Source organism: Crotalus tigris, unplaced genomic scaffold (genome assembly GCF_016545835.1).
Source record: "Crotalus tigris isolate CLP2741 ecotype Arizona unplaced genomic scaffold, ASM1654583v1 scf7180000019100.1392032, whole genome shotgun sequence".
NCBI classification, from domain to species: domain Eukaryota; kingdom Metazoa; phylum Chordata; class Lepidosauria; order Squamata; family Viperidae; genus Crotalus; species Crotalus tigris.
In genome coordinates this window covers 1,247,984-1,273,420 of record NW_024097375.1, presented here as the reverse complement: position 1 = coordinate 1,273,420, position 25,437 = coordinate 1,247,984, and the positions used below count along the sequence as shown (strand labels likewise).

The 25,437-nt window shown below is 37.1% G+C and overlaps 1 protein-coding gene across 5 annotated transcripts in view; it reads right to left on the bottom strand.

Annotated features, from left to right (window-relative positions):
- The window catches only part of PCGF3 (polycomb group ring finger 3), a 58,981-nt gene that overhangs the window by 19,284 nt on the left and 14,260 nt on the right, over nt 1-25,437 (bottom strand). For 4 of the 5 annotated variants that reach the window (XM_039359695.1, XM_039359690.1, XM_039359693.1 and 1 more), the window contains exon 2: nt 202-244. The gene's annotated coding sequence lies outside the window, so the exon portion shown is untranslated. Of the gene's footprint in view, nt 1-201; nt 245-1,819; nt 1,867-25,437 lie in introns of those variants that run through there. The other variant, XM_039359692.1, reaches the window with a different exon arrangement.

Genomic DNA, 25,437 nt, shown 5'->3' with positions numbered 1-25,437 from the left:
ATCAAAAATAAGCATTCCCCAAAGAGAAACACTTTTTAAGTTCTAACTAGATCTCAAAACGTTTTTGAGTTTTTTTCAGAAAAAAAAAATCAGAACATCTTTGAGATACTTTTATATTTATTTAAAGCAGGTTGTAGAATTCAATCAGGAAAAAAAATCTCTTTACATACTGAAGAAAAATATTATTTTCTCTAAGCATACCTCTTAAAACAGCATTTCGTTTCAGAGTCTGCCATCCAGAGACCTGAAAAGATTTAAAAAAAAGTCTGAAAATGAACACTGTAGCTACTTAGAATACATTGAAGAAATTCAACGGTATCTATTAATAGAAAATTATTAGATGAACAAATATTTGTTTTTAACATGAAAATGATTAATTTCTGCTAGAAATCAGTGTCTATAATCTAGTCTGAATTAAATATGCTAAGTAAAACTGATGCCATTCTTCCTACCACCACAGGGTGACAGAAATGAGAAGACTAATGTTTTTCTATTAAACTTTTGTCAGCTTAAAATTAAGTAGACTTTGACCTAACTTTGGTATCACAAGCTAGTTACTTTGTTATGTAACGTAGAGCATTCAGCAAAACAACTCCCAAGACCTATATGATGCTAATTCATCCCAATATTTAAAGGTCTAAATATATTTCTTGTATCAAGTTAAATAATTTAGATATGCTGCCAAAATGTATTGGCACATTTATATTCCCATTTGTTTTCCCAAGGAAAAAACACATACAAACAATCTTAAAACCCAAGATAAGCAAACAACAGCATAGCACTTGACCGTAATTGCTTAGAATGGTTTAAAAGAGGTACTCAAGGGCTAATAAAACTATTAACTAATAATGAGAGTCAGTAATAAATGGGAGGCCCCTAGAAAGGGCTGTTCACTTCTTTCCTGGGTGCGCTGTTTCTGAACAAGTTTAGGAACTAGCTTTATTTTTTTTTAACTATCTTTTTTATTATTATTTTTTCTATCAACATATGTTAATTTTTCCATCAACAACTTGTCTGGAATCTGCTAAACTAATACATGTTCAATTCCTAATCCTTCATTCTTTTCTCTAACCAAGCATAAAATAAATTCCAAATTTTATAGTAGTCTGTATCTTCTTTGTCTTTCAGCCTCATAGTTAGTCTGTCCATCTCTGCACATTCCAATATTTTCGTGATTATTTCTTACAAACTAGCTTTAACTTATAACTCGAGTTTGTCAATCCCAGTTTTGAAAGGCAAGGTTTTTTTTTCCCAAACATTGTGTGCATTTTACCACTTCTCTAGCTCCTGTGCACATAAGTAGCCTTTTGACCAAAATTTCACAAACAAGATCCAAGACCAGGGATGTAAGAAGTATCTTGAGGGGACTTTTCAATGTTTCCTTAATTCTCTGAAAATAAAACCCAAATCTTCAAAATGAACTTCAACTAAGCACAATTGGTCCCAAATTACACTCAAATACCCTTCAGAATTATTTTTTTTAAATGAAAGAGATTATATATCTTCAAGGTTTACACGATTTCACAGAAGATCTTCCTGTTCTACCTTTCAGCAAAGTCACTGGATATAATATAATAATAATAAAGTTGGAAGGGACCTTGAAGTCATCTAGTCCAACCCCCTGCTCAAGCAAGAAACCCTATACCATTTCAGACAAATGGCTGTCCAGTCTCTTCTTAAAAACTTCCAGTGTTGGACCATTCACAGCTTCTGGAGGCAGATTGTTCCACTGATTAATTGTTCTAACTGTCAGGAAGTTTCTCCTTAGTTCTAGGTTGCTTCTCTCTGGTTAGTTTCCATCCGTTGCTTCTTGTCTTACCTTCAAATGCTTTGGAGAATAGCTTGATTCCCTCTTCTTTGTGGCAACTCCTGAAATATTGGAACACTGCTATCATGTCACCCCTCATCCTTCTCTTCATTAAACTAGACATACCCAATTCCAGCAACCGTTCTTTATATGTTTTAGTCTCCAGTCCCCTAATCATCTTTGTTGCTCTTCTCTGTACCCTTTCTAGAGTCTTGACATCTTTTTTACATCATGGTGACCAAAACTGGATGCAGTATTCCAAGTGTGGCCTTACCAAGGCATTGTAAAGTGGTATTAATACTTCGCGTGATCTTGATTCTATCCCTCTGTTAATGCAGCCTAGCACTGTGTTGGCCTTTTTGGCAGCTGCAGCACACTGCTGGCTCATATTTAAGTGACTGACCACTACAATCTTACTTACATATACAGAACGTACACATACAGGATATATACAAAAAGGACACAACACGATTAATATTTTTAGTTGGATATCTATTTATCCAACAAAAAGGTACCATTCATGGACTTATATTTTACATTATGTAAATACAGTATATACACCTAAAAATATGGGACCAATAATTTTCAAATATCCTCTATCATAAAACAATAATAGAGATAGGACTGGCTATGGCCCCCTGCTGAAATGATCAAGGTTTAAGGTATTTTACTGTGAAGAAATCGGCTGCTACAGTTCCTTATACAGGTAGTCCTTGACTTACAACCACAACTGAGCCCAAAATTTATGTTGTTAAATAAGACATTTGTTAAGTGAGTTTTGCCCCATTTTATGACCTTTCTTGCCACAATTGTTAAGTGAATCACTGCAGTTGATGAATTAGTAACCTAAGTCGCAAAAGGGGATCCCATGACCCTGACACACAGCATCAGTCATAAGTACGAACCAGTTGCCAAGCATCTGAATTTTGATCACATGATCATGGGGATGCTGCAAAGATTGTAACTGTGATAACAGTCATAAGTCCCTTTTTTCAGTGCCACCGTAACTTTGAATGGTCACTAAATGAACTGTTGTAAGTCGAGGACTACCTCTGTATGTATATATCAATGCACTTTTCAACGGTATGGCAACTACATTTTACCACACTTGGCTGAATCCTTAATAATATTATTTGTAAAAGCTATTAAAAATGAGTCCTAGTTATTGTAATACGATTAGTAAGATGATTCTGTGATAAATATTTGGTTTAGTTCACATGGTTGATGAGTGTTACATACATGCACAGAGAGAGAGATACACACACAAACTCACCTACATATACAGTAGTGTTAAAAGTTCATGTACTTTTGCCACACATTTTTCTCAATAAAAAAATGGATAGATATAATGTTTTGCTCATTTTTTTAATTCTCTTTATCTTGCTTTAAGACTTGTGTAGAGAACAAATCACATTTTAGGTCGTATTTATACAGAAACATTGACAAATTTGTAAGCATCTCTGAAGTGTGTGTGTGTGTGTGCGTGTTAACAAAAGTTTTGACTAAACTATCCCAAATGACCAATTAAGCATCATTTATTCAAAGACATCCATTATTATATAATCATGTACCATTTCACCTTCCTCTCAGCATCCTTTAGTGAACAGATGGTGCCAAAGGAATGGATCAGAACTGCCTGGTTAATTAAGTGGGTTAAGGAAGTCTAGCCTCATTTGCCTGCAAAGAGGATAAACACAGTGGGAGGGGAGAAGACTGAAATCAACTCCCCCCTTGTCCTATTATCTATCACTCAACCTAAGTAAGCTGGTGACCACACCCAGCAGTGCTTACTTTTTGGATGGAAAAAAGAAACAAGCTCATGTCCAAAATGGAAACGATGGGCAAAGTTCAACACATCATGTCATCCCAAAAACTAACTGGAAAACGATTCTACGAAAACACTGGAATCTTTTGATACTTCAAAAACAGGGCTACTAACTTGGGGGACAAATGAGTACAAAGCTAAACTCAAAGATGTTTACTGTGCTACATACAACTAGAATTCTGATTCTAATGATATAACTAACATAAACTAGAAACAAATTTCAATGAAATATTGGTAATGGGGAGATAGATAGATAGATAGATAGATAGATAGATAGATAGATAGATAGATAGATAGATAGATAGATAGATAGATAGATAGATAGATAGATAGGAAGAGAGAGGGAGGGAGGGAGGGAGGCAGGCAGGCAGGCAAACAGGCAAACAGGCAAGCAGGCACCTGCATTCCAACCACAACTTCAATCTCTCCTACATGTTACTAAGGTGTGAACGCTGCTCATAAAATCTTTTAAAGAAGAAACTGTGGCATGTTAAAAAAAAGTGCTTCATGTGCCAATATCAACTTCCTCTTAAAAATATTGCAGTTTCTGAGTATTTCAGAGACATTGCTCCATCCATTTAAGCTTTTTGCAAATCTACGAGAACTCTTTCAGCAGCAGCTTGTTCAATTCACTCAATAATACAAGCAGCTTTATGAAGACAGCAGTGGCTCTGGAAAATTTAAGCTCTTTTACGAGAGCATTCTTTTCTGTGCCAGCAATAAAAATAAAAAAAGTGACAGGTTAAGATGAAAAGTAAACTCTATCACAAATTCAGGAGCAGAGTTAGCTTTCTTTTACACCAGGAATGCATACAATGTCCTGGTGATCTCCCATTCAAGTACTATCCAACTTTGAACCTGTTTAACTTTTTGAGATCAGCTAAAGTTCACCAAGCACTGCCACATACATGTTGGGATTACACAGAGAGTCCACAGTTTTGGATATTTTTAAAAACATAGCATAATGAGAAAATAATCACATTAAATGGTTTTGATTAAAGTTTAATTAAATTTAAATTTAATATTTTATTCTGGTTACACTCACTACAACTTTTTCTCTGGCCCTATTTCTTCTTGGCAGTGCAGCTCCTGGTAAGGCATTGAATAGCTCTTGGCCTAAAAAGCTAGTTCAACTACTTGTTCAATTGCTTTAACAGGGGGAGCTGACACTAGGATAGGGCCTCTTTAATCAGAATACAACGTAGCTTGCTTCTTGTACTTCCTTTACACAGATACTTAGTTTGTATTACTGTTCTTCAAGAGGTCTCAACACCAAAGAAATACAACAGGAGCAAACCACTTTACACTCTCCAAGTGTGTTAGATTACCCTTCATAGAGTCTGTAATTATTGATCATTTTAACTGTGTATTACAAAACCTGAAGTGCAATAAAAATGGAGGGTATCACATAGTCTGGAGAAGTAGAAAAGAAAGCTTAATTTATTCTGCTTATTTGGCTAAAAGAAAGCTAGATATACTGCCTTGAATTCATGGAAGAAAGGAGAGATATAAATCTAATATAATTAAATAAATAAATAAACCAGAAACTGATTTTGCATTGAATCAGAAAAAGATCTCAACTGAATCTGGTTTTCTAAAAATACCAAAAACACAAATTAATTCCACCACACTTCCCCAAAGAGTAATTACAAAATATGAAATACACTAGGTCAGGCATGTCAAACTGCCAGCCTGCGGGCCGGATGCATCACGCCAAAATTGTACCCACCCCATTGCCGGCAATGGGGAAAAAGTCACAACATGTCGCGTGACGTCGCAACATCTTGTGACGTTGCGAGTTTGAAATGCCTGCACTAGGTCATCAAGCATCAACAAAAAAAAGGAAACACTATAGTGAAAATGCAAATGGATTTTAATAAGAGGAAACAGCACTGTGAGAGATGGCCTTGACATATTTCTAAGCTCCAGAGGACCTATGATAGTTATGGGAAGAGAAATAAATTAACAGAATTAAATCAGTCCCCAAGATCTTAGCAATGAACTTATACAAGGCAAAGAAAAGCAGTTTCCATGATATACGAAGCTAAAAATTTGAAGCTTTAAAAGCCATTGCAAAAACTAAAAGGAATTTGAACCTTATTGGTAACTGCTATGAAGTGCAAGCAACAGGTACACAATACTCTGGAACTCATCCTCTCCAGCATCCTATCCTGCTTTGAATCAAATGTTTATTCACAAGAACTGAAAGTGCAAAATGTAATACATTTCATTTTTATGAGATAAAAGCAGTGAATTAAATTTCTAAAGCCAGAGGGCAAATTCATGGTCCTGTTCTTATAATCTGATCACCTTTTACATTTCAAAAAGTCTTTATTAAAGTAATGAGATTTGCTAGCTTGCTAGTCCTCAAGGGCCATCTTCGTAAGTGCATGATTCATTCCCAACTTGGGATGGAAATTCTGGAGTTCTGAAATACTAAATGATAATTTGGTAGAATATTCTGGTTCAGGTATAAAGCTCATTGGCTCATAGCTATGTCTTACTTTTGCTATGTTGCAGGGCTTGTGACATAACAGAATGACTTAAGGTGCACAAAAGATGTTTCAAAATTCCTTTAAAAAATTATCAGTTAACTAAAAATACCATAAAACTGGTTTTATTGCATACAAAAAACTTTCCCAAATTCTTGTGGTAGGGTTGGCTACAAACGAATAAACTAAGCAATGAAAGTTCATACATGAAAGCTTACCCTACAATATAATGATTATAGGCTCTGCGGTTGCAATCAATTGCATACTTATCTTGGAATAAATATTAACTGAACCTATATTGACACACATACAATGCATTGGGAATCCAGTTTCTTTTAGGCGCTAACTGCTGCAACTATTTTTAAGTTAATTTGTATAAGGGTTCAAATGTCAATTGTCTTCCCATAGCGAGAAGCTGTTTGTGAAATGACTTTATGAAAAAAAAAGCCAGAATTGCTGTGAGTCCAAGTATTTTAAAAAATAAAAATACACTAAAACTCTAAATAAAAAGGATCTTGAGGGTTAAAAGACCAATATGCAGTAACCAGAGTTGACTATATTAGATTAAACAAATCGAGGCATGAGTCAGAATAAAATTTTGTATGATTTATGTTCAGCAGTTAAAGACCTTTTTGGATAAAAATTTTTAAGACGGAAACAAGTCTTTTTAGAGCAAGACAACAAAACAAGCTTTTATTCCGAAGGAATTTTGGCCCTATTGCAAATTATCCTGAAAACCTGATTACACTCTTACTACCTGTACAGGTAACCCTCAACTTACAACCATTTGTTTAGTGACCATTTGAAGTTAAAACAGCACTGAAAAAAAATAACTTATGATCATTTTTCCCACTTATGACTGTTGCTGCAGCATCCCCATGATCACGGGTTCAAAATGTGAGCGCCTGACAACTGGCACTGTCCCAGGGTCATGTGATCTCCATTTGTAACCTTCCCAGCTGGCTTCCAACAAGCAGAGTCAATGGGGGAAGCTGAATTCACTTAACGACCACATGATTCACTTAACAACTGCAGTGATTCATTTAACAATTGTCACAAAATGGGGCACACTTAACAACTGTCCTGCTTGGCAACAGAAATTTTGGGCTCCATTGTGGTCATAAGTCAAGCACTACCTGTAATACCATGTTTCCCCGGAAATAAGACCAGGTCTTATATTAATTTTTGCTCCAAAAGAGCTTATTTTCTGGTTAGGGCTTATATTTGGGGAAATAAGATACTAATGCGTCCATTTGGCAGATGATCTTAACTGGATCCTATTTTCAGGGAAACATGGTAGGTAAAAATTGTTGATAGCGCTTAGGCAACGTATTCTTTTTTCCTTCCATTATTCAGTCTTGGGCAGCTCCAGACGATCAAGAAATGAGGAGATTAGTTAACAATCACTGCTTCCATTTTTGCTTCTGTGTCATATTTTAAGTAGCGAATTATGAACTAGTTATCATTAACACAGGTTAGGGAGATCTACTCTCTAGCCAACTGCCTCCGGGAGATACCTGCCCTAAGCAGCAACACTTGAACTCTTAATATTTTAGAACAATACAGGCAACAAGGAGTGTATTTACATATACATAGTTATGCTTGTACATAGTCAGAAAACTGCATGCAAACTCCCATCCAGCATTTTGCAGCTCCAAGTCTACCTCAAGATCAGAATATAGAAATTCCGCTGTGCAATATTTCTCCCCCACCCCACTGTCCTATTCAGCACACACACAATGATGAATTTCTTAGAAAACATTTCCAGACCCACTTCCAGATATCACACATCTTTTTGCACTTAGGTAGTACCGCTGCAGAAGTGAGCGTCCTGAAAAATGAGGTGTAGGACATTTTTCTATAAAACCATAGAAGCCAGTTGATATGACTTGGAAACAAATGCTGCCTTATCTATTCTGTCTGCAAACCGCTCTGCAAATTACCTGAAAAAAGGACTAATCTGAATAGTTTTTTTCCACATTACATAATCTTTTAACAAATGGCTCCATTACAAATTGCCTATTGTTGTTCTATTTTGCAGACATACAGGCAATTTGATGCCCAACCAGGCTTATGCTCCACCTGACTTCAATTATATTTTCCACTTCATAGATGGTCATACTAGCATTTATAGTCAAAATAAAGAATGTTGTGAAACCTTAAAACATTAACAAATGTATTTTAAAACATGTTTAATTATCAGATGCTGTAAGAAAAAAGAAGCAGATAAAATGCAGTAGAAAACGCTTTTTCGGAAGTGCGTCCGTCCATCCAAGATTGTGGACTCCTTGTGTCAATGTTTTAAAGATATTTTCTTACCAGATTCCTCAATGCCTTCAACTAAGGTGACCAACTTTTTTACAATGAAAAGGAGGACACAAATAAATTGAAGAAAAAAATATCGTAAATAAAAGAAACATTTTATTCATTGCAACAATAATACAGACAACTTGCATGTGCAAGGTTTGCCAGCTGGGTGTTTTGGCGCGCTCAGCAGCAATTCCTATTGGCTTTCAAAAGCCAATAAGGGGAATAGCACAGCTCATGCAAAAGTTGAAAAAAAAAAACATCAAAAAAAGGTGCCGAACGCCATTCTGAGGGTTCTATGAGGAAAAAAAGCCCTGCAGATTAATCTTCAAATATCGAAAAGGAGGACATGTAGGAGGACACTTTTCAAGGGAGGACAGAACTTACAAAAGGAGGACTGTCCTCCCTAAAGGAGGACAGTTGGTCACCTTACTTCAACAATGTCACAGCTTTAATGTTGCATTCACTGGAAAAGTTCTTTAAAATTCAGGGAAATATTCAGAGAAAGATCTGCCTTGAAAATAGCCCATACTGAACTGTATAGCGCAATCAAACATCAGTAGTTAACCACAGGAAATGTTTTATGACATTTTGTTTTACTTCATAAAATGCTTTATGATCATTTTTCTGTCATAAAACGTTTTATAAAATTTGCCAAATTTCAACTCCACAGGAGCCAAGGGTTTGGGATTTGGGAGGCATTCTATAAGTTAGATTATTTAAGGTGCCTCTGTTCAAAATTGTTGCCTTTTATATACCTCTTCACCTAGTTAAAAGTTATAGATATAAGAATTTTATAATATACAGATTCTTTTAACATTCCAATAAAAACATGTTGCTTACTTAGACATTCTTCCCATTCACACTGCATGCTACAAGGAGATGCTTGTGATTATATATATATCTGAATAAATATCTATTTAACATTGATTGTGTACATATATATAAGCAAAATTTTGATATATACCAACCAAGCTAATTGTATTTGTTCATATTCAATCGTGATACCCTCATCTCTTTTTTACTTTTCTTTCTGTTGGTATAACTGCTGTCAGCTTTCAATCCATAGCTTCTTAACTGTGGGCTCTTTTTTTTTCACTGTTTGGCTTGTTTTGCTCTTTGGTCTTCTAAACATGGAGACCATTTTTATTTTCATGTGTGTATTTTTACAAATGCAGGCAACGATATAAAAACCATCTGACAAGTGAAAAAAGGAAAGGAAAAACAAGTCCAGAAGAGCAAAACAATCAGTTGCATCCAGCTTTTTTCATATGATATTTGTTCTTCCAAATTTAGGAAGTCTTTACCAAAAAAAAAAAAAAAAGTTTTAGAAAACAAACTGATTCGACAAACTTCCTAGGACACACACAAACACTCAGAAAAATGCAAAGGTACACATTCTCATTCCTTCTTCCAATAAAAAAATAAAAAAGGAAAAAATCAGCAGAAGGAGGGGGAGAGACCCAAACCAGAACGGTAATGGGACAATGCACTGAGTACTTTCTCTTTACCGGAGCAAACAAAACTGTATAGAAATAAATGTGTATGGAGATTCTCAGTCACCCAGGTCATAGTTGTCCCAAAGGCGGTTTTTCAAAAGACAACTGGACTTTGTTTTTTCTTGAAAACTTTGCACTTCTCACCCAAGAAGTTCCTTCCGAACTGAACAAGCTTATTGGATGAGAAGCAAAACATCTTCAAGAAAAAAACAAAGAAAATCCAGTTACCTTTTGAAAAACCACCTTTGTAGAGAAATAGCTAAGAATTTGTTTCCACATAAATTATGAAAGGAAAAGAAAACAAAATTTATCTAAGATTACAGAGGAACAGAAATAGATCATGAATAAACCTATGTAAGGAAAATGTCTAAAGCTATAAAATAAATTAAGCCTGGAAAGATGCTTGGACCAGATGGATCATCATGTTCTTATTATAAATGTTTTGAGGATGAACTTTTACAACTTTTACAGAATGTTATGAATTTTATCAAGGGGAAAAGTGTCGGACAGCTGGAAAGAGGCTGATACAGCACTAATATTTAAAGAGGGACAAGATATGACTTTAACAAGAAACTGATATCACTACTCAATAATAACTATAAGCTATTTACAACCATTTTAGCTTATAGATTAAAAATAATTTTGCAAGAATTTATTCATGAGGATCAATGTGATTTTTTACCCAAAATAATAATGTTAGAAATGTGTTGGCTATTTGGGAATATTTGAAGCAACATAATGAAAAACAAGCCACACTGATTTTCTGAGATGCAGAGAAAGCCTTTGACAAATAGAACAAAGTTCAAAGTTCAAAATTTAGGAAGGTATCAACTTGGGGGAGAAATTTATAAAATGGGTAAGATAAGACTTATACTTCATAGAAAGCTCAAATAATTGTTAATAGAGATCTAACAAAGCTTGTGAGATACTAAAAGGAACAAGGCAGGAATGCCCACTGTCTCCTCTCTTGTTTATTTTGGTTCTTGAAATATTGAATAGAGAGATAAGACAAGATGAGAGAATTGTGAGATAAAGATTAAAAAATAAACTTTTTAAGGTTTATTTTGCAGATGACTTGGTATTGATCTTGGGAGATTTTTAGTTATTTATTTTAACCCTATCTTTATTATTTTTACAAATAACCCAAGGAGACAAACATATCAAAAACATCTTCCTCCTCTTATTTTCTACACAACAACCCTGTGAGGTGGTTTGGGCTGAGACAGAGTGACTTACCCATGAAACCCAGCTGGCTTTTATGGGTAAGGCAGGACTTGAATTCATGGTCTCCCACTTTCTAGCCCAGAGGGATAGGCAACCTTGGCTCTTTTATGACTCGTGGCTCAGAAATTCTGGGAGTTGAAGTCCACGAGTCATAAAAGAGCCAAAGTTGCCTACCCCTGGCCTAGACCAAACTGCCTCTGGCACTAAGACACTTTAAAAAAAATTGAAACATTTAAGGGTAAAACTAAAAGAATTTGGTGCATTAGCAGGTTTTAAAATAAAACAATTCAGAAATTACATTTAAGACATTCATGGTATGAGAGCTTTCAATAGACATTTATATATTAAACTATGTGTGTGCATTTAAACATATATCTATGGGTATTGCATAAAAAATAAACAACCCTGGCCAGAATTACAGGCAAAAAAAGCTGGAAATGACCATAGAATCAGAATTTTTCAAGTCAACATTTCCAGATTGCATTTATTTTAAGAATGCATGCATGTATGACACACAGAGAGAAAAATTGTTGATGCCAGCTCCCATATAGAGATATCATTCCACAGTGATAAAATATTAATTCCCTAAGAGACTAAGTATATTTGCCATCATTAACAATAAAGAAGGAAAAGGAAAGGACTGCAAAGCTGCCTAAACACACAAAAAGCTCCAAACCACAGTTAGGAAATAATTAACACAACAACATTTATACAATTCAATACTTGAAAGTGCAGAGTTAAGAGATATTTTCAAAGAACTGCAAAAGCTTAGAACAACTCTTATTACTGTTCCTCTAAAGAAGAAGAAGAAGAAGAAGAAGAAGAAGAAGAAGAAGAAGAAGAAGAAGAAGAAGAAGAAGAAGAAGAAGAAGAAGAAGAAGAAGAAGAAGAAGAAGAAGAAGAAGAAGAAGAAGAAGAAGAAGAAGAAGAAGAAGTAGTAGTAGTAGTAGTAGTAGTAGTAGTAGTAGTAGTAATTGCAAGGGACCTTGGAGGTCATCTAGTCCAACCCCCTGCTCAGGCATGAAACCCTATACCAGACATATCAAATTTGCGACGTCATGTAACGTCGCGCAACATATCGGAGCTTTTTTGCCATTGCCGGCAATGGGGTGGGCACGGCTCTGGTATGATGAAACCAGCTCGCAGGCCAGCAGTTTGACACCCCTGCCCTATACCATTTTTGACAAATGGCTGTCACTGAATAATCACTGAATAAAAATGATCAAGTCTAAAAAAGTTGCTCTTGTAAATGTGGATTACAAAAATAATGTGGAACAGATAAACATTTAGCAGCCTTGTGGAGGAAGAGACTTGAATATTATAGGAATTCTCGCAGGAGCAACATTTTAATATTGTTTTATGTATTTCTCAATAAACCCATCAGCTATTAGAAAATTAACTCCTGAACCTACTTGCACCCAACAATTAGTATAAAGAAATTATCCACTTTTGTTTGCTTGTTTTAAGCTTTAAAAATGTCCCCCTTTAGAGTATCATTTCCTCTGCTATTAGATTGGTTTTGTCCCTTTTGGTCTTTCGTTAGACCAGTGATGGCGAACCTTTTAGAGACCGAGTGCCCAAACTGCAACCCAAAACCCACTTATTTATCGCAAAGTGCCAGGGCTGCATCAGCATTGTGGTGCCCTTAGGGGGGGTGGCCCACTGGGTGGGTGTGGCTGCAGGGATTACAACAGACTGGGTGAGCGTGGCCGGGGCCATTCTCTCGCCATCTCGAGAGCATCGCTGGGGGGCCAACGGCACTTGCTCGCTCACTTCCTGCCCTGTCACTTCCAAACTCCATGTGCTCGCTACTTTGGCGAACTCTGCTGGGGCAGTGGCATGCGTGCCCACAGAGAGAACTCTGAGTGCCGCCTCTGGCATGTGTGCCATAGGTTCGCTACCACTGCGAACCTGAAAACTTGCCAATGTGCTCAAGCCTGGGACTCTGGATGTGGGTTAGATATAAATATATGGATGATAGGTCAGATCATGACTGGCTGCTATGTGCTTTAATTTTTGTTTTATATTATGTATTTTGATCTGTTTTATTCTAAGTCATCTAGAACCACGAGGAAGTAAAATACCTGACATAGTTTATATTTACAGAATAGTAGAAAACTTTTTAAAAAATGAAGAGGGGGGAAAAAGAACTGAGAGTTCAGAGACTATAGAAAGAAATGAATTGGTCAAAGATTAAAACAGGATAAGAAAGAGGAAATGAAGAATGAGACAAAGAAGTGTTTATCAGAAAAAGCAGCAGTCTCCCAATAGGTCTTTGCTTCCTCAAACATATTTCTGGATTTAAAAGAGGTAGGGAAAGATTTATGCCAGTTCTTTGTAATCTAAATATGTGTTCAGGCAGCAATGTATTTCTTCTTTGATGACTTTTTGGTGAAAGCCAAGCCAATTAGTATCACAGATGAAGAGGGTTTTAAACAAAATTTTCAGTGCAATTTTCAAGCATTCTTTCATTCGGCACCTCTATGCAAAGGAGTGGGTTTTTTAAAAAAAAATCATTTTTTTCCTAAATAAATTTAACTGGATCATTAAAAAAAAAGAACCATTAAAACTCACCCAAGAGTTTCTAGGACATCAGAAATCACATTTAATCTATTTAAAATTTACTTAAAATTAATTATCATGGTAAATGCTCAAAACCTTTCCCCCTGTCCTTTACCTCTTCAAATTTAAACCAAGATACAATACTGAATATGTGTCATTATGATATTTTCTATAGAAACCATCCCACTAAGACAGGATTTTGACTTCACTGGGCAAAGTCCTTAGATTAAAAAAGGCTCAAAGAAACCCATAAGGACAAAGGCAGATGTCTGAAAATTTTATAATGAATCATGCGAAGTTAACTGGAATATTGAAAAAAGTGAGGAAGATTTACCAGTGGTTTTCATACCACAAAGCAACCATTTGAGTACTTTCTCCACAAAACTAAACAGAGTTGAGCAACTAATAATTAGCAAACTTTTTTTTCGCCTTTGAGTCAGACTTTACTCCTAGTGCAAAATGGACAAGTCTATGTGCTTTTCTAGACAAGGTTATCAGAAGTGGTTTACTATTGTCTTCTTCCTAGGGCTATGAGAGAATGACTGGGCCAAAGCCATCCAAAGCTGGTTTCCCTGCCTAAAGCAAAAACAGAAGTCATGTTTCCTACTCCAGCAGCTTCATCACTAGACCAAACTGGTTCTCAAATCAATTCTTCTATGTAGAAATGATAGCCCCCCCCCCCCCAGCTGCATCAAGGTCTAATTACTGAAATGGCTACTTTCATCTCAGAAAAGGAGAAGAAAAATGTCATTTCCTTTACTTCACAAATTTATATTCTACTTACTCCAGAATGGCTCTGGCGGGCTTATAGTAAATATATATATACACATAAAATCATTTATGAAAACTTTTAAAAAGCAACTACGTAAATTCTTTTAAACTCAAATTTTCAATGAAGAGAAGCTATAAGAAGAAGACATGAACAACTCACTTCTTTCACACAAAGCTGTGTTTTGTGTCACTATAGGAGCTCCATTGGGACGTTACCAAGCCACAAATCACACTGACAAAAGACTCTAAAGGATAAGACAGAAATGCAGGTAGTCCTCAGGTTATGACAGCAACTGGAACTGGAATTTCTGTGGTTGTAGCAATAGCAATAGGACTTAAGACTTATCTACTTGCTTCATAGCGCTTTACAGCCCTCTCTAAGCGATTTGCCCCCAACAATCTGGGTCCTCATTTTACCGACCTTGAAAGGATGGAAGGCTGAGTCAACCTTGAGCTGGTCAGGATCGAACTTCTGGCAGTTGGCAGAATTAGCCTGCAATACTGCATTCTAAGCACAATGTCATATGACCACATTGCTTATCAAAGGCGATGGTTGCTGCTGTAATTTCAGGACCCTGCAGGCAGCTGATTGGGAGGTGGGAGTGCCAGGCAAGCAGATTAGTGAGTGTCCAGGTGACAGGAGAGACAGGACAGACACTCTAGAGTAGTGGTGGCGAACCTATGGCACGCGTGCCAGAAGCGGCACTCAGAGCCCTCTGTGGGCACATGCACTGTCACCCCAGCCCCACCTTCCCCCACGGCCCCCTCCTCACCAGCAACCCCCTGGAGGAGAGTCGCCCCCCCAGGCAGCGCAGCCAAGAACATAGCCAGGAAGCAGGGACAAGACTCTGCCCTCATCCTTCATAGCGTGCCAATGATGCTGCGGAGTGTGGCGGAAGGCATGGCTACCATGGCACTGCAGGGCTGCCATGGCGATCTGCTGCGGTAGGCCATGGAGGCAGTGCGTGGCCCTGCGGGCAGGCGGGGTAGGGGGTGGGCAGGGGCGGAGCAGACAGGGCGGGGGCGGAGCAGGCAGGGCGGGAGGCAGGGGGCAGGTTTTGGGCACTCGGTCTCTAAAAGGTTCGCCATCACTGCTCTAGAGTGCAGGCAGGTGTATGGGTGCTGGAGGGCAGGGGGTGCCACAGGCAGACACTACAGAGCATGGAGAGGCAACAATAGTGCAAGTAGAAGTGACTTCTTGCCAGTTTCCCACTAATTTTGCTTGTAAAAAACTGGCAGGGAAGATCAGAAATCACCTTCACGTAACTACAGCTTACATACACTATTGTAAACATGAGCCAAGCACCAACAGCCTGCATCATGGTTTCTTGACCATGAGGCACTGCAATAGCTGGAACTCTGATGACTGGTCATAAGTCCCCCTCATTCAGTGCGATAAAACTTTGAAAGATCACTGAACAAAGCAGTCATAACCAGAGGACTGCCTGTATATTCCAGGCAGTGAATTCCAGACACTCAAAATGGGTGAAGGAGGGCTAAACTTTTTTAGTTTGACAAAAGCATTGACCCCACAAAATCACAAAGCCAGGCAATACTCACAACTCCAAACTTTTCTGGGTTGGTTAATGATTAACATAGTTAAACAGTTGTATTTGTCCCAAACAAGAGATGGAAAAACGATAAAGAGCTACAGCTACAAAATATTTTTTATTATTTTATTACTCACATTAATATGTTAGTCATCGCTGTATGTATAGCCAACGCTGACTGAATCCACACAACCTTTTAAGCCATAATCTGATTTCTTTGGTTCTGGCACACTATGGGATACATGAACTTGGCTACTGAGTTATATAAATAATACTTTACATCTTAGCATGTTTTGTAAACTCAGCCATGACTAAGCAAACCATTGGTTAGCACATCATTCAAAGAGCCAAGGCTGCCAGACTTGGGCCAGATGGAGAAGGAAGGCTGAAATGACCAGTACAAGCATGTTAAGGCAAGACTCCAGGTAATATCCCCCAGCAGCTTCATACTCGTATTGAAAAAGGAATATGGAATACATTTTTACCTGTGCATTTAATTGAAGAGATTCTAAACTGTATTTGAAATTCTAACAAAGACACATGAAACTTGGTTGTGGAATACAGGCAGGCCACACAACTATTTTTACAGATGATAAATTTACAAATGGAATATGTAGAGTAAATATTAAGATCCTGGATATTGTGGGTAAAATTGCTTGATTCCATAACAGGAACTATGTCAAACTCCACTAGATTCTCAATAATGCCCATATTTTCCCCTTACTCCCATTAAGCTCTGCCACTTTCTGTCACTCATTTGTTCATTCCTGACATTAACAAAGAGCAAAGGTCTTCTGAATGGACTGTTGCAGGATGGCTACACAGCACAAACAATATCAAGACATTATATTTAAGTTGAACTTGTGTAGTAGGTAAGAAACATGGAGCAGAGGTGATAACTACTATGATTCAGCTCTCATTCAGAAGTGCCACCAATGATATGGAAGGAATTTTAGTGAGAATGTACTACAGGTAGTCCTTGACTTACGACTACAATTGAGCCCAAAATTTATGTTGCTAAGTGAGACAGTTGTTAAGTGAGTCTTGCCCCATTTTACGACCTTTCTTGCCACAGTTGTTAAGTCAATCACTGCAGCTGTTAAATTAGCAACACAGCTGTTAAGTGAATCTGGCTTCCCCATTGACTGCTTGTCAGACGGTTGCAAAAGGTGATCACATGACCCCAGGACACTGCAACTGTCATAAATATGAGTCAGTTGCCAACCGTCTGGATTTTAATCATATGACCATGGGGATGCTGCAATGGTCGTTCAGTATGAAAAACGGTCACAACTCACTTTATTCAGCGCCATTGTAACAGATACCAATCCCTGATGGCACCCTTGCTTACATTTGTAGCAGGCAAGACTCAGTAGACTCAGTATTTTAACCACTCTTAATAAATTATTAAATATTTAACTCTTGTACAACCTTGTCTAGCAGCAACCCTTCCCCCCCTCCCCCACCAGCTAACTGGAACTACATACCCTATCTCCACTTACAGTCCTAGTGTAACTGCTTCATAATTACTACTACCACTATCTTTCAAGGGGATGCCTCACCTGGTCTCCTGCCCCTAGACAGATAGGGTTCCCACAACTTGTACTAGCCTCTTAGCCGTACAGCCTAACAGCATTTTATTAGCAGTTTCAGCCTTTCTCCTTGTTCAAGAAATTAAATCAATCTTGCAAAGCAAAAATCACACTTTTTAAAAATAACTCAAAAAATATATACGCAGCCCAGTTTATAAAGATATATGCATACTACAGAGTGCTGGCCCACTATAATTAGCAATCTTGAGAGAGCTGGCTTCCAAGTTATATATCGGCTTCCAGCAAATGAATAAAGGGAAAAGTAATATCTTGAATACAGTCTGAAACTATGCAGAATGTGCAAAGAAATAGGAGAGAATACAGAGATGAAAGAAATAATAAACTTAATACAATATCTCACTAAAGCAGTTACCTATTCTTTCTTTCTTTTTCTTTCTCACTTGTTTTTCTTTCTTTCCTTTTCTTTTTCCGGTCAGTTTTTGACTCCTGGTGGCTGCAGTTTTCTTGGCAAAGTTTTTCAGAAATGATTTGCCACTTTACTTTTTCCAAGGTCTGTGAAGGTCACCCAGCTAGCTTTGTTCCTAAGATGGGACTGGAATTCAATTGGTTTCTAGCCTGGTGCCTTAACCACCTCACCAAACTGGCTCTCTGCATATTGCTTAGAGATATCTTAAAGCTTGAATTAGAAGTCCTGTTTCTTTCTCTCCCGGCTTCTTGGAATAATTCCATTTATCAGAGCTGCTGAGGAGATGGTACATCTGTTTGCTTTCCCAGCTCAGGGTTTGCTTTGAGTCCCTGGAGATCCACCTGTGTCTTTTAAAAGAACAAATGTTTTTTCTCTATATAGAAAGGGAAAGGTGGATGGCATCTCCTAATTATGTTTCTGTCCCATGCCAGGGAGAAACTATATTTAAAAGCAGACACTGTTTGACATTTACACTAGCAAGGAGGCTACAGTTAGGTGAATACTAGCTGGCTATTCATAAGACCATTTTCTCTACTGACATTTTGATGTAAGGAGATATACATCAAGTGTCAATTGACTTCCTTTTCTTGTAGCACCATCCTGATATGCTGTGCTACAATTCCCATAAATACCACTCTCTACAATTTGGGACATACTTATTTGGGATTGTAGAATTGGAAGATACTGTTCTAGGTCACCTTTTTAGTATATTTACCAAATCTTTAGCACTCCCCGCTTATTTTTTAACCATTCTCCACACCCCAGTCTCCGGAGGTGAAAAATAAAAACCTCCAATCCCCTATGGCACTGAATTATGGCAGCTCAAATATTCCCACAGAGATTAATGCAATTAAAAAAAAATAGAAACAAGTTAAAATACATTATTCTTAACAGGAAGCATTTGATTTTGACAATCCCTCAACTTTTCATCTCAAGGTAAAGCCTCTTCAGTCAAGATTGAGTCCCAGTAATTACAGGGACTCATCTATATGACAATAGGTTGGCAGCACCTAGCTGACCTTAACTATATTGAAAAATGAGCTGAACTGGGGCCGACTTGGTTAGGACTTAGATAGGAGACCACCAGGAAATCTCATAGCTGTACACCAGGCTAGGAAGTTGAAAATATCTTATGTATTACTGCTAAGGATTTATCTGTATAGACATTTGGAGTCAAACATGATTCAACAAAGCCTACATTTTTCATCTCATGACAACTAGGGATCACCTCTAGGCAACTAACTAAAATGTCTCCATTATATGTAAATTAACAATTTAATTAATGAGTTGGGGGATGAAATTCCATCAAAATCTAAGCACTGTGGTGTTATCCATATTGTTAATTGACTAAACATGAATTAATTTACCCCTATGTAATCTTTCTATATCTCTAAAAAGCTTTTGGTGTTGCTCCTTAGGATTTAAATTCTGACTCTAACTGTTTTGCTCTTTACCCTTTCTTAGCATAAATAAAAGTAAGCAAGATGAGAAAGTGGGAGTTCAGGTTTCTTCCTGCTCAGTAAGAAAACCAGATACCGAAACTGGAATCTGAAACTAACTATATAAGGATCAAGCATACACAGGTCCACTCTAATTCTAACATAAGATGCAAAAAAGGAAGAAGTGTGTTATTTCTCCCATTATGTTTATGGGAAAATCTACACCCTGGTGGCAGAATCATACTGTATTTTCCTGCATAACACCATGCTGTTTGTTTCTCTGAAATCACTCAATAATAATGGGATGACAGAGAAAATTATCCAATGTAGTGTTTCTGCAACTATGTGTTATTGACAGGGCAGGAAATTTGACATACCCTTTTTATTTTCAGCAATCCTATCTCTGTTGTGACATTTTTGTCCTAAACCAATTACATATTGAGTGTGTGTGTGTGTGTGTGTGTGTGTTGTGTGTGTGTGTGTTCTCTTCTATGGGGAAGGAGGGCTTGCTAATTTTTGCTATAGCATGAGAAAAAAAGTACCAAACCTAAATTTGTAGTCCTTTTTTTAAACTCCCAATCTTTTTTCATCCCTAATGAGTCCAAATTAATCTGTACTGTTAGCTGACTACCAATCAAGGTAAATAAACTACGTTAGTAGAAAAGCAGAATGTGATTCACTTACTTACAAGAACCTTTGATCACTTCACACCTAATTAGCAACGTGATAAAAACACTGAGAGTCAAAGTGCTATTGTTCAGAATGATTGTTAGCATGCCACATTACTGCCAAGTCATTGATTTGTTTGCTCACTTGCAAACTTATTTATTTACTTCAATTTATATTCTGCTTCAGTCCCAAATAATTCGAAGAGGAATAAACATGGTCAGCATATTTATAAGTATTTGCACCATCATGGAAATATTCTGCTGAAATACATCAAGCAGTACAATTTAAATAATGAAATCTTGTCAGAAATAGTACAAAACCTGGAAAACTTAGTCACCATCAGGACACTGGGAAGAAAAATGTCTCCCTGTGTGTTACGTATAGCTTAGCTGATCACATTTCTGATTTACCCAGATTCCAAAATGTTGGTTAAACATCACAATGTACAAAATAGCTCAATTTGATTGCCAGAACCATTTAACAACTGAATGCTTTTGCATCTTTATCAAAAGAAATAGAGGATACAAATTGTATGCCAAATGTTTAAGCTACTCCCACACAGCCAACATAAATGAAAATTTGGAGTACGTGCAAAGGAATTCTGGAAATCTGAGAATAAAAAACAATGGAAAACAAGAGGTTTATAAATCTCTCTCTAGAAATATGGGCCATGAAATAACTCAAAGTGATCAAGAAAATTCTAAATGAAAAAGAACCCTGAAAATAGTAGATATTGTCCAACTGACACCACTAATGAATCTAAATGTATAAAAATCTGAAAATATATGAAAATTAAGATGGCATTTTAGTTCAATGAAAAGAACTTTATGACTTTTCTTCATAAATAAAGCTAAAGTTCTCCCATAAAAAAACCAAGCCACACAAGTATTAGAATCCTTGAACCACTGATACAACAGTCTCACGCTCTATAACTAGAGTGTGAATGTTTGCACAATAGGGAAAAACAACATGCAGTTTGAGAGAAATCTTCCAACCCTTGACACTTCTTCATCTTCAATCACTTCTTTCCAAAATATGTTTCAGTTGTCTGAGATACTTCTAGGGCCTGATCTCCACGGGGTGTACAGCCCCAGTTGAAAAGAATAGATAGGTAGGTAAGAGAGTCGTTACTGAAGGACCCTCTGGTGCATTCTTCCAAATAAGAAATACAAAACTTGAAAGCATTTGGTAATTAGGTTTCATCCAGTAAAAGGCATGCTGGTTTTGCTATTAGAAAAATACTATGAGAAAATCAATGAACATCTGGAATTCTCAAGAGTGCAATATATTTTCATAAAACAAAAAGTAGTCCAATTTAACTATGCCCTCATTTAGTGAAGTTGCTCCAGGCAGCTTGATTTCTAAAAACTCATTTCCCCTCGATAATAATCACTCCAAAATAATGTGAAGCAAACATAAAAAGTTTATCCAAAAGCTAAATCTCTCAAAAAGAATGAATTCCATTCAAAGTAATCTTAGTTGGTGAGCAAGATGTACACTTGAGTTGGTTATTTAATGATGGGTAATTGATTTTAAAATATACCAATCTGCTAAGGAGTTCATGAACATTTCAATTAATACTGCACCAGAAACGCTTGCTGAACTCCCTAAATGCTTACTGCACCTGCAAAAAGGTTTCTGGCGGTTGGTTGTTGTTTTTTTTTTCATTTCTTCAATTCTGTTATATTTCTCTCCATTACTCTGCATCTTCTCTGCCTTTTTCTTCCTCCTCATCTGAAAAACCCCATGGGACGATTTTCTTCTCAGTGTCTTCCCTTAGGGCAGTGGTTCTCAAGCTTTTTAATGCCGCGACCCCCAATCGGTCGTAAGTCGAGGACTACTCAACCGGTTGTAAGTCGAGGACTACTCAACTGGTGCAGCACCGTTTGCAGAATGGGACTTTTGGCGGACTCCACAGGGCAGACACAGCCTGGACAATTCCTATTGGCTTTTGAAAGCCAATAGAATTAGACTCTATTCAAGAGAGTCTATTCTATTGGCTTTCAAAAGCCAATAGAATAAAAGGGAGTGGCACAGCTAAGGAAAAGGGGAAAAAAATGGCGGAGTGCGTTGTTTGGCGATCCCCGTGAAATGGTTGTTCGACCCCAAATGGGGTCCCGACCCACAGGTTGAGAACCACTGCCTTAGGGTAAAATTGAAACAAACAAACAAACAAAAGCTAGACCACTCCAGACATTACAAAGATGACTGTACAACGAAATGGAGAATTTTACTTACATTGTTTATAATAACTGTTTTAATCTGACTTATAAAAATGGGAAAGGCATGCTGTTTAGAGTCAGCTTTGACTGAGGTGGCTTACAAACCTGGTAGTTATATAAAGAGGCAAATGAATGAGAAATTTCAATATTCCATTCAGTGAGAATTTTGATCAGACTTCTTTCCTCCTTTAAGAAAAAAAAATCATTTTCTTTTCTATCAAATTGAATGAAAATGGTTCAATAAAAAAATAATACAAAATAAAATGTGGGCACAAACAAACCCACATAGAAACTTTCACTAGTGGTTCTGAAATGGTGATGGCCCAAAGAACAGTCAGAGTCACCCGACTGTAAATTGCACAGATAGGATGTACTTAGGAGGAACATATAATCTGTGTTCTGAATTACACTCCAGATAGACACAGCTGAAAGAACTATTTTCTGAATTGACTTAACTGGGTAATGCCTAGGTTGCATGTTAAAAAAAATATGGTGCACAAATACTTTATTCTAAAGCCTCGATCCTGAGAGAATTCAAGAAAAAAAATCTCTTCAGGAGCACATTTGCAGTAGGAACAACATTCAAAATATCTCACATTCTGGATTAAAGGTTTTGGAATTAAAGACATGTGCACTGTATTCCTTTCTTTTTTCTTCTTCTTAGCCTTGTGTATGTGTGTTTTTGTCTCCATCTTCAATATGTGTAATCTTCTTGCATTTTTTAACTTTTCAAACAAACTTTTTTCTGATTTGGAGATTGAAAGGGTGTTACTAAACATATAATGCACAGTTCATCAACCTCTAACCCCACAAAAACTGAGATTTTTAGATAGACTTCCAGTGAATGGTTAACAAAGCCCTTGGAAAGGCACAACCTATCAGGAAGTTCTGTGGGACAAATAAAATCTTATTTTAAACTTTCTATTTCAGTAAGCAAAGGGGAAAAAGGTAATCTACTGCTATGTTTAAGAGCCAAGGAATTTATATCACTCACACTAGGCCTAAGCAGACACTATACTATACTATACTATACTATACTATACTATACTATACTATACTATACTATACTATACTATACTATACTATACTATACTATACTATACTATACTATAGGCACAAAACAGAATTTATGCAGTAAAGGATACCACACCTATTCTGTTTTACATATGAAGAGTCAAATATAACCAGCATCATTTCTTCTCTCAAGTACCATGTACAGGTAGTCTGGATGTACGACCACAACCAAGCCCCAAATTTCTGTTGCTAGGCAGGATATTTGTTAAGTGAGTTTTACCCCATTTCATGGCCTTTCTTGCATGGTTATTAAGTGAATCACTGCACTTGTTAAATTAGTAATATGGTTTGTTAAGTTAATCTGGCTTCCCCATTGACTTGCTTGTGAAAGGTGATCACAGGACCTCAAGACAACCGTTATAAATATGAGACATTTGTCAAGCACCTGAGTGATCACATGACCGTGGGAATGCTGTAACAGTCGTTAAGTGTGAAAAATGATCACAGGTCATTTTTTTTCAGTGCTGTTGTTAACTTCAATTGCTAAACAAACTGTTCTAAGTTAAAGACTACCTTCAATGTAGTAAAGTGTACAAAGTTGTAGTGACTGGTTGATCATACTATTTCTATTACAGGCAATGAATACCAAGATTGATACTGAGATAGAGATAGATATAGATATAGATATACTTGAGAAAAACAATCGAACACCAGGATAAATACAAACGAAACTGTTTAATAAACTTAGCTTTGGTCGACTAACTGCTGATGTCGTCAGAGTAAAATGCTGGATCGGAACTACTGGCCCATGCGACAACAAAGAACTATGACCGTTGAAGGGGAAAAATCCCCAATGCGTCCTGCGCAAGAAGTAAAGATGGGAGCCTGGGCACACACACAGCAACAGGGGGGGTGGCCATAGGACAAGAGGCATTAGGGGACCAGTCTACAGCAATAGGTACTCAGACACGAACAAGGCAGGCAAGGAGAGTGACAATGAGAGAGGCAATGATTCCCGAGTCTAGGAACACACAGACGGATGCGAGACAACTAGAAGTAATACGGCCAATTGGGGCAGGTAGACCGGTAACTCTCTCAATGAGCAGAGCGCAAAAACAGTCGGTCTCATAAGCAAGCTTCCAAACCTCCAGAATTTTACTCTGACAACATTGGCAGTTAGCCAACGAAAGCTAAGTTTATTAAACAGTTTTGTTTGTATTTATCCTGGTGTTCAATTGTTTTTCTCAAGTATGAATGTATCCGGAATTTGTATTTTTAATGTGATTAAAGATAATATAGATATATAGATATAGATAAATAGATATACCAGTAGATATAGATATATGTATGTATGTGTGTGTGTGTGTGTGTGTGTGTATACCTGTACAGTTGCTGTATCCCAGGATCATGTAATCCCCTTTTGCAACCTTCTGACAAGCAAAGTCAATGGGGAAGCCAGGATTCACTTCACAACCATGTTACTAACTTAATAACTGCAGTGATTCATTTAATAACTGTGGAAAAAAGTCATAAAATGAAGCAAAACTCACTTAATAACTGTCTCACTTAGCACCAGAAATTTTGGGGTCAATTGTGGTCATAAGTCAAGGACTACTTTTATATATATAAAAACCCCTCATTTCTAGCTACTGTTATCCTTGAGAAAAAAAACCAGACGCTCTCACCAAGAAAACAACTGGTGTATTCGTTAGGATTAAATTTTTAAAAAAACATGTATAACTAAAAAAATATGGAGCATACCTCATCAGGTGGCATCTCCTCAAACAACAATAAGCGTTCATACTAATAATTAGAGGGTTCAGATTCAGCCAGTTACTTGCTATGGTAGGAAGAGATACTAAGGTTGAACTGTCACCAAGTAATAATTTAACCTGTGTCCTGCTTTATCACAGCAACAGATAGCACTTTGTTTGCACACACAGCACCTTTTTTGGTCAGAAAAATCGTGACAACTGAAAGCTGCATTAAAATGTATGCACATAAGCAAGTCACCAAGATTATCATCTAGATCGGGGG